This window comes from Arachis hypogaea, chromosome 7, assembly GCF_003086295.3.
Source record: "Arachis hypogaea cultivar Tifrunner chromosome 7, arahy.Tifrunner.gnm2.J5K5, whole genome shotgun sequence".
NCBI classification, from domain to species: Eukaryota; Viridiplantae; Streptophyta; class Magnoliopsida; order Fabales; family Fabaceae; genus Arachis; species Arachis hypogaea.
Genome location: NC_092042.1, coordinates 21,164,001 through 21,171,226, shown reverse-complemented (window position 1 = coordinate 21,171,226; position 7,226 = coordinate 21,164,001). Strand labels below are relative to the sequence as shown.

Sequence of the window (7,226 nt, the reverse complement as noted above, 5' to 3'; positions counted from 1 at the left end):
AATTCGAGTGCAGGGAGGTTAGAATCCAACAGCATCTGCAGTCCTTTCTCAGCCTCTGAATCAGATTTTTGCTCAGGTCTCTCAATTTCAGCCAGAAAATACCTAAAATCACAAAAAAATACACAAACTCATAGTAAATTCCAGAAATGTGAATTTTTCATAAAAACTAACAAAAATATACTAAAAAGTAACTAAAACATACTAGAAACTACCTAAAAACAATGCCAAAAAGCGTATAAATTATCCGCTCATCAAACACCCTCACTATCAGAATGTCATACTTCCGGTTGTGCTACTCTGATAGCAAGAAGTATTACGACAATTTGATATACTTAGTAATAAAATAGGAGCCTTCGATTCGAAATTGCATCGTTGATTTCTTTGAAAACCGGAAATAAGATACTTTATCTAAAAAAAACAAACAGGCATAGATTCATATATAAGACTTCTTACATAATAGCTTATAATGTTATATACAAATTAAACATATAACTCCTATCCCTCTTACAAAATTGTAATAACAAAGACGAAGGAAGAAAAATTTTCTAATTAATACAATAACGTGGTATAACTCTTCATTATGCTCCTTCATCCGATTCCTGAAAAGGTAAAGCTGTAGGGGGTGAGAACCTAACCACACGGTTTCACCACGGAATTTCAGAATTGTCATAAGAAGATATTTAATAAGAAAACTATTTTCAAGCTTAGTGATTATCATAGCCTTATGACTCTTTTTAAAACCCAACAGTTAATTATTCAAAACCCTTTCAAAGAAACAATATTTAATCTTTCAGAAAACCAAAACCTTTCTTTTCTTATAAGAAAATCTTAACCAGAAACTAACCATGCAATTAATCAACACAAACATCAATTCAGCACCAAAGCTCATTCTCAAAAGTTGCACACCAGGTCAAACACAGGCAAAACAGACAAGGAAAGCATAGGTTTAGGTAGCCGTTACAGCAAATAGTTCAGGTAGCAGTTAAGAACAGTTTAACAATTAGGCAAACCAAAACAAATTCAAACCCAAGCAAAGCATACAAATGCATATGATGCATACCTGTCCTATGGCTAATGAGCTCATCTGTCGGTTATACAGCCAACCCGACAAGTTCGGTTTGCTAAACCATTGGACTGTCCCCCGATGCGCATCCCCATGAGTCTATGCATAGCTTTTTCTCTCTCTCTCTCTCTCTCTCTCTCTCTCTCTCTCTCTCTCTCTCACACACACACACACACACACACACACACACACATCAAATTGCTCAATAGGGGTACCATTCTTGGGAATTTATAAGTGCTCGGTCATCCTTACGTCGTAAGGTCAACAGAGTATCAAGTCTCAACCTGGAGCAAGTGGTGGCAAGCCACTGCGTCTACCCAGGGAAACTCGTATCTCAGAGAATTCAATTTCATAAGACCTTTGAATAATTCATTCGACATTCATCAATGTCTAAGTCATTCTCAATAACATCATCATATGTCAATCCAAATCTCATTTCCAAATTCATTCAAAAATCATATTTCAAAATCAGTCCTTATCATCCTTCTTTCCATTCCGTTCATCAACAATCTCAACTCAAAACATAATCCTTTCTTTACTAAATAGATCAATCTTAAAACATATAATTTTTAAAATCCAAATCTTTTTAAATAATTACTTCGAACGAAACTTCCAATTTTATAAAATTTTGGCAGCATCTCCTCTAAAACTCAAACTCTGCCACCCTTTCTAGGTCCCAACAAAATCATTTCTTAAACTACTTTCAACTCAATTCAAAATCAGATCAACTTCAATATATCAAACCATTTTCAATTTAAATTCATTTTTCAACCAATCAAGCGCACTTCCAGTATTATAATCTTTTCCAGCTTTCAATTCGTTTCCAACAAAGTCAACTAACATTTTCTCAAACTCTTTCCAATTCATTCTCAAACCCAAGTCATTCACAAATCTCAAATCTTTTTCCAAAATCAAACTAATTCTAACTTTAATCATTTTGCAATTCTCAAATTATACTTGATACACATTCGAATCAGATTTTCAAATTAATCTTTCATTCACTATCTCAATACCAACTCAATATTCAGAAATAGTCACAGTCAAGTAAGCAATCATATTCATTCAAGGCAACTCAGTTCAATTTGTAAGACTCCATAATCCCAAAAATATTCATTCGCTTTAATATCAATTTATAACAATTCTTAAGAATAAAAATGAGTTTAATGAAACGCCCCTACCTCGGAAAGTCGAAACCCACAAACCAAACGCATCAAAGAAAACCTTTCCTCTCAACCTGTGATCAGCAGCAACCGCAACCTCAGCCCCTAACCATTTTCGTGGCAGCCACAACTCCTCTATTCACAACATATAATAACCGAAACTCAAACTTATAACAAATAACACCGCAAAACCTTAGCGTAAGATAACAGAATAGTGACTAAAGAACTTTTCAAAATGAAACTACTTACCGTAACTAAGAAGAACCGGATGAGCCAAGCAGCAGTAGCCTCGGCGGTGGTTCCAGCAGCCATAGAACTCTGACATCGATGACAGAAGCTCTGGCATAAACATAGGAGAAAGCACAGGGCACACCAGTTCAGCCGTGACGGAGGCAGACGACGGTGACGGAACCAGCTCGGTCTCAGATCTCTCTCCCTCTTCTTCGTGCACGCTATCTCTCCCGTCAGCTCCTCTTCATCGTTCTCCCTCTCCTCAGATCGACGTCGATGGCGGTGAACAGAGTTTGACGGCGTTGCATGTGACGAGGTGGCACCAGGTTGAGATAGGACAATGACGGCGAAGGTCCCTCTTTCCTCGCGCATCTCTCATCCGCGAACCTTCTCTTTCTCATGGCTCTGCTCAACATCAACCAAGAAGCACGACGGTGCAGATGCAGCTACGGCGGCGACGGCTTCAGCCGCAACGAGGAGCGGCAAACAGCCCACCAGCTCCGGCTTGTCTTCCCTCTCTTCCTCTCTCTCTCGGATCTCACTTTCTCTCGATTCTGGCCTCTAATGGCGACGCGGTTTGGCGAGTTTGGCGGTGACGCGGCAGAGCGTATTGGCGGCGAAGCAGCAGCAAGGCGGTGACGGCTCCTCCCCCACTCTCCTCTTCTTCTTCCTCTGTTTCCCCATCTCGTCCCTTTTCCTTTCCCATTTTCTCCCTTTCCTTTTTGCCGTTTCTTTCTTTCTCTCTGTTTGTTGCGTATGTGTTTGGGGAAAGGGGGAATAGGGTGAGTGGCGGTGAGTGGCGGTGAGTGTGGGTAAGGATCAGGGTAAAATTAAGGTTAGGGTTTGTGTATGAAATTAGAAATTTGGGGATTAATTTGGATTTGGTTAATTTTAATCAAATTAGGGTTTAGAGTGTTAATTTGAAATCTAATTTATTCTTCAACGTTATTCTAAAATATTATTTGTTGTATTAAAATACTAATTGATTTAAAATCAAATTCTTTAATTGAATTTATAAGATAATAAGATTTATTTTCTTTATTCCTAAAACTTGAAGTATTAAATCATAGAAATATCAATTATTTGAATTAAATCACATAAAAATTCTTACCATTCCATAACTACTAATTTTGTAATTTAAATATAGAAAATAATTCAATAATTATAAAATTAGGTAAAATTCTAATTAATTATCAAAACCGGATTTAATTAGCTTTAATAAAATAATTTCTAAAAATAAAATTTCTAATGAATAAATAAATTCAAATTAACTCATAATAAGATTTATTTGAAAATCTTGGGTCTTACGCATTTGATTATGTTTGCTTATCTTGTTTCTCTGTGATTGTGATGTTTGTCTTATTGCAATTTGTTTGTGTGTTGATCTGTTTCTTGTGCTATTGTTTCTCTGTGATTGGGAACTGAGGTTGTGATTGAGATTTGCTTTAACTTCGAAAATTTAAAGAAAGTAATTAATTATCTAAAGTAAAATTAAAAAGTATTTTCAAATGTTTGATAAAAATAGTTTTATTAAGTAAAGTTAATTATTTGCATCTTAATCATTACTTTTATGGTATTCCCATTTCCTACTTAGAACGTGTGATTTGTCTCACCCCAAAATCGTCCACCCTTTCAGTGACATAGGTCTGAAGACTCAGTTTGAAGTTGCGGGCGATTATTAGTTTTATTTGAGTTAAGTTTATGAGTTGAGTTGCTTTCATAGAATTCCCTCGCCTTTGTCATTTAAGATTTTATTTTATACAGAGGAATAGGAATTGTATCCGAGTCTCATTTGAATCCTATTGTATAATATTATCATTATTAATAATTATGTGATTATTATTACTTGTGTTCTTTGATGAATGATTTTAATTAATAAAAACAAAATTTTCTAAAATTTTCTTAAAAATTAAAACGCGATATCGAACTAAAGACTCAATATTAAATAGTAAATAAGAAAAATAGGTTAGTAACGTCTTACTTTTTGTACGATTATGACGTGCTAAAAGTTAGGGTGTTATAATTGCGGGAATATGATACTGTTTCCCCTGCCTATTGTTTTTTTTATGCAAAAGGACTCTTTCATCTGCTTCACAGAGGAGAACAGAGACACGATATTGTGGGTTCAAGACTTAACCGCAGATGCCCAACGCTTACTCACTTATTCTTTGCTGATGACTCTATACTATTTCGCAGAGCTTCCGTGGAGGATTGTCAAAACCTAATGTCTATTCTTAATACTTACTCTCTACTCAATGGACAAGCAACCAATCGAGACAAATTTTCGATTTTCTTCAGTTGCAACACTCCTACTGACACTAGAGAGAACTTGGCAGCCATACTTCAGGTCCCAAATGTAGGAAAGCAAGACAAGTACCTTGGTTTACCTTTGATGATACACAGATCAAAGAAAGCTACATTCAACTACATTAAAGACAAAGTTTCAAGTAAGCTTCAACATTGAAAATGATCTTTTTTGTCAGTGAGTAGTAGAGAAGTGCTTGTTAAAGCAGTTGCAACTACAGTGCTTATATATACTCTAAGTTACTTTAAGTTGTCAGATTCATTGGCGGAGGAGTTACACAATATGATCATGCAATTCTGGTAGGGACAAAGAGATTCAGAGAGAAGAATGCACTGGATTAAGTGGAGCACTGTTTGCAGACCTAAGAATCAAGGGGCCTTGCGTTTAAAGACTTGCGAGCTTTTAATCTAGCTATACCTGGGAAACAAGGATGAAGATTACTAACGACCACTAATTCATTAATCTATCAAGTGTACAGAAGCGAATACTTCAAATATTCCTCCTTACTTAGAGCAGAGGTTGGAACCAACCCCTCTTGGGGTTGGCAGAGTTTACTAGAAGGTCACAAAATTTGGGAAAAGGGTGTCAAATGGAAGATAGGAAGAGGCATTCCATTTAAGATTATGGAGGACTCATGGATTAAAAATCTCCCTTCCCTGTTAACCATAGGTACACCTAATCCAGACTCACAACTATTATGGGTTGAACAACTTATGATCACAGAGAAAAAATAGAATCAACAACTAGTTTTTCAACAGTTCAATCCAAAAATTGCTCAAACCATAATACAGACAAAAATTAAAGGAGACAGAGACTTATTAACCTGGCCAAGAGAGAAGAACAGTAATTATACATGCAGTAGCATCAAGATACTCAATAGCATTTTAGTTCTACCACCCCCTCTAGAGCAGCTTTCAACTTAATTCGCAATGAAAAGACTCTGGAATATCATTTGAGACCTACAATATCAACCGAAAGTTAGGTTACTCCTTTGAAAATCTATGCAAATAGACTTCCATTAAATGTAAGAATTTATGAACGAATCCAGAGAGTATCACCAACTTGTCGCCGCTGCGAAGAGAAAAATGAATCTGTCAGCCACTGTTTGGTTCGGTGTGAAAAGTCATAGATAATATGACTAAACTTGTATTGGAATTCCTGAACTACAATCAAATTTGAATTTTTGGCAAGGTAGTTAGAACTCATTGAGAAGACGAAGAACGCCAAAAATAGAAGATAAGCAACAATAACAATTGCATATCTTTTATGGGAGATATGAAAAGCACGTAATAGATTCACTTTCAAAGAAGAACTTGCAACATTGCAGCCAATCATTACGGCCGCTGCACTTGGTGCTTCTGACTTTCGAAGAGCCTGTGAACTTTGAAGAGAGAAAAAGCATTAAAACTTACTTTCTCTTTCTATTGAAGTTTAAAGTTGTTGTTTTTTATTACACTGTATTTCTATATAATTTTGTAATGGTATTACCTTTTTTATCCTACTATGAGATCATCGTAGCCCAAACATTCCAATTCAATGAATAAAAGTCTATTTCACTTTGAAAAAAAATTGTCCATATAATAAAGGATGTAACGCTCTTAATTTAATAGTGAACGTTTAAATAACAACCAATATATATCTTCCTAATCAATAATAAAATCTATGTATGCCGTACCCCTCCCTCGTCTAAAATTTTCACGGAAGAACTTGTTTCCGTGTGAGATTCTTTTTCTCTCCCGGCAAAAATCTGGTTGATGTCAATGAATGTGTAGGTTTCATCCATATCAGACAATATAATATAGACCATAGTCCACTTTAATTTATTGAAATTTCTTCATGAAATTGGCTACAACTTTCTAGCAATATAATCTTTCATCACTTCGGAAAGAAACCATTGAACACAAATCGCTCTTTATAATTTTATCAAAATTTTAATTTAATCTTTATAATTAAAAAATTGTTATTTAATCTTTATAATTTTTATAATTTAATCTTTATAATTAATTTTTATATTAGCCAATTTTTATAATTGAGAATGGAAGCGTGAAAGAGATGTAGAGGAAGATGGCAGAAGTTATTAGAAGAACAGTAAAAGAAAGTTTTGGTGAATCTAAAGGAATAGGACCAAGAGACAAGGAGTCCTGGTGGTGAAATGCGAGTATACAAGAAAAGATAAAGATAAAAAGGGAATGCTTTAAAGAGTGGTCTTTATGCCGCAATGCAGATAACTGGGAAAAATATAAGGCGGCTAAGAAAGAGACAAAAGTGGCTGTAAGTGAAGTAAAAACAAGAGCATATGAGGGTCTCTACCAGTCTTTGGGTACGAAAGAAGGAGAAAAAGGTATATATAGAATCGCAAAGAGTCGGAAAAAAAGAACGAGAGATTTGGATCAGGTTAAGTGCATAAAGGATAAGGATGGAGAGGTGTTGGCTCAAGAGGAGAAGATTAATGAAAGGTGGAAAAGCT

The 7,226-nt window shown here is 35.3% G+C and overlaps 1 long non-coding RNA gene across 1 annotated transcript; it reads right to left on the bottom strand.

The window, feature by feature from the left end:
- Positions 1-403: 403 nt before the first annotated feature.
- LOC112702752 (uncharacterized) lies at positions 404-6,627 on the bottom strand. The gene is made up of 3 exons (XR_003154253.3): positions 5,818-6,627; positions 5,583-5,718; positions 404-599 (listed from the first exon to the last, which is right to left on the bottom strand). It is a non-coding gene; the product is annotated as an uncharacterized lncRNA (long non-coding RNA).
- Positions 6,628-7,226: the final 599 nt, after the last annotated feature.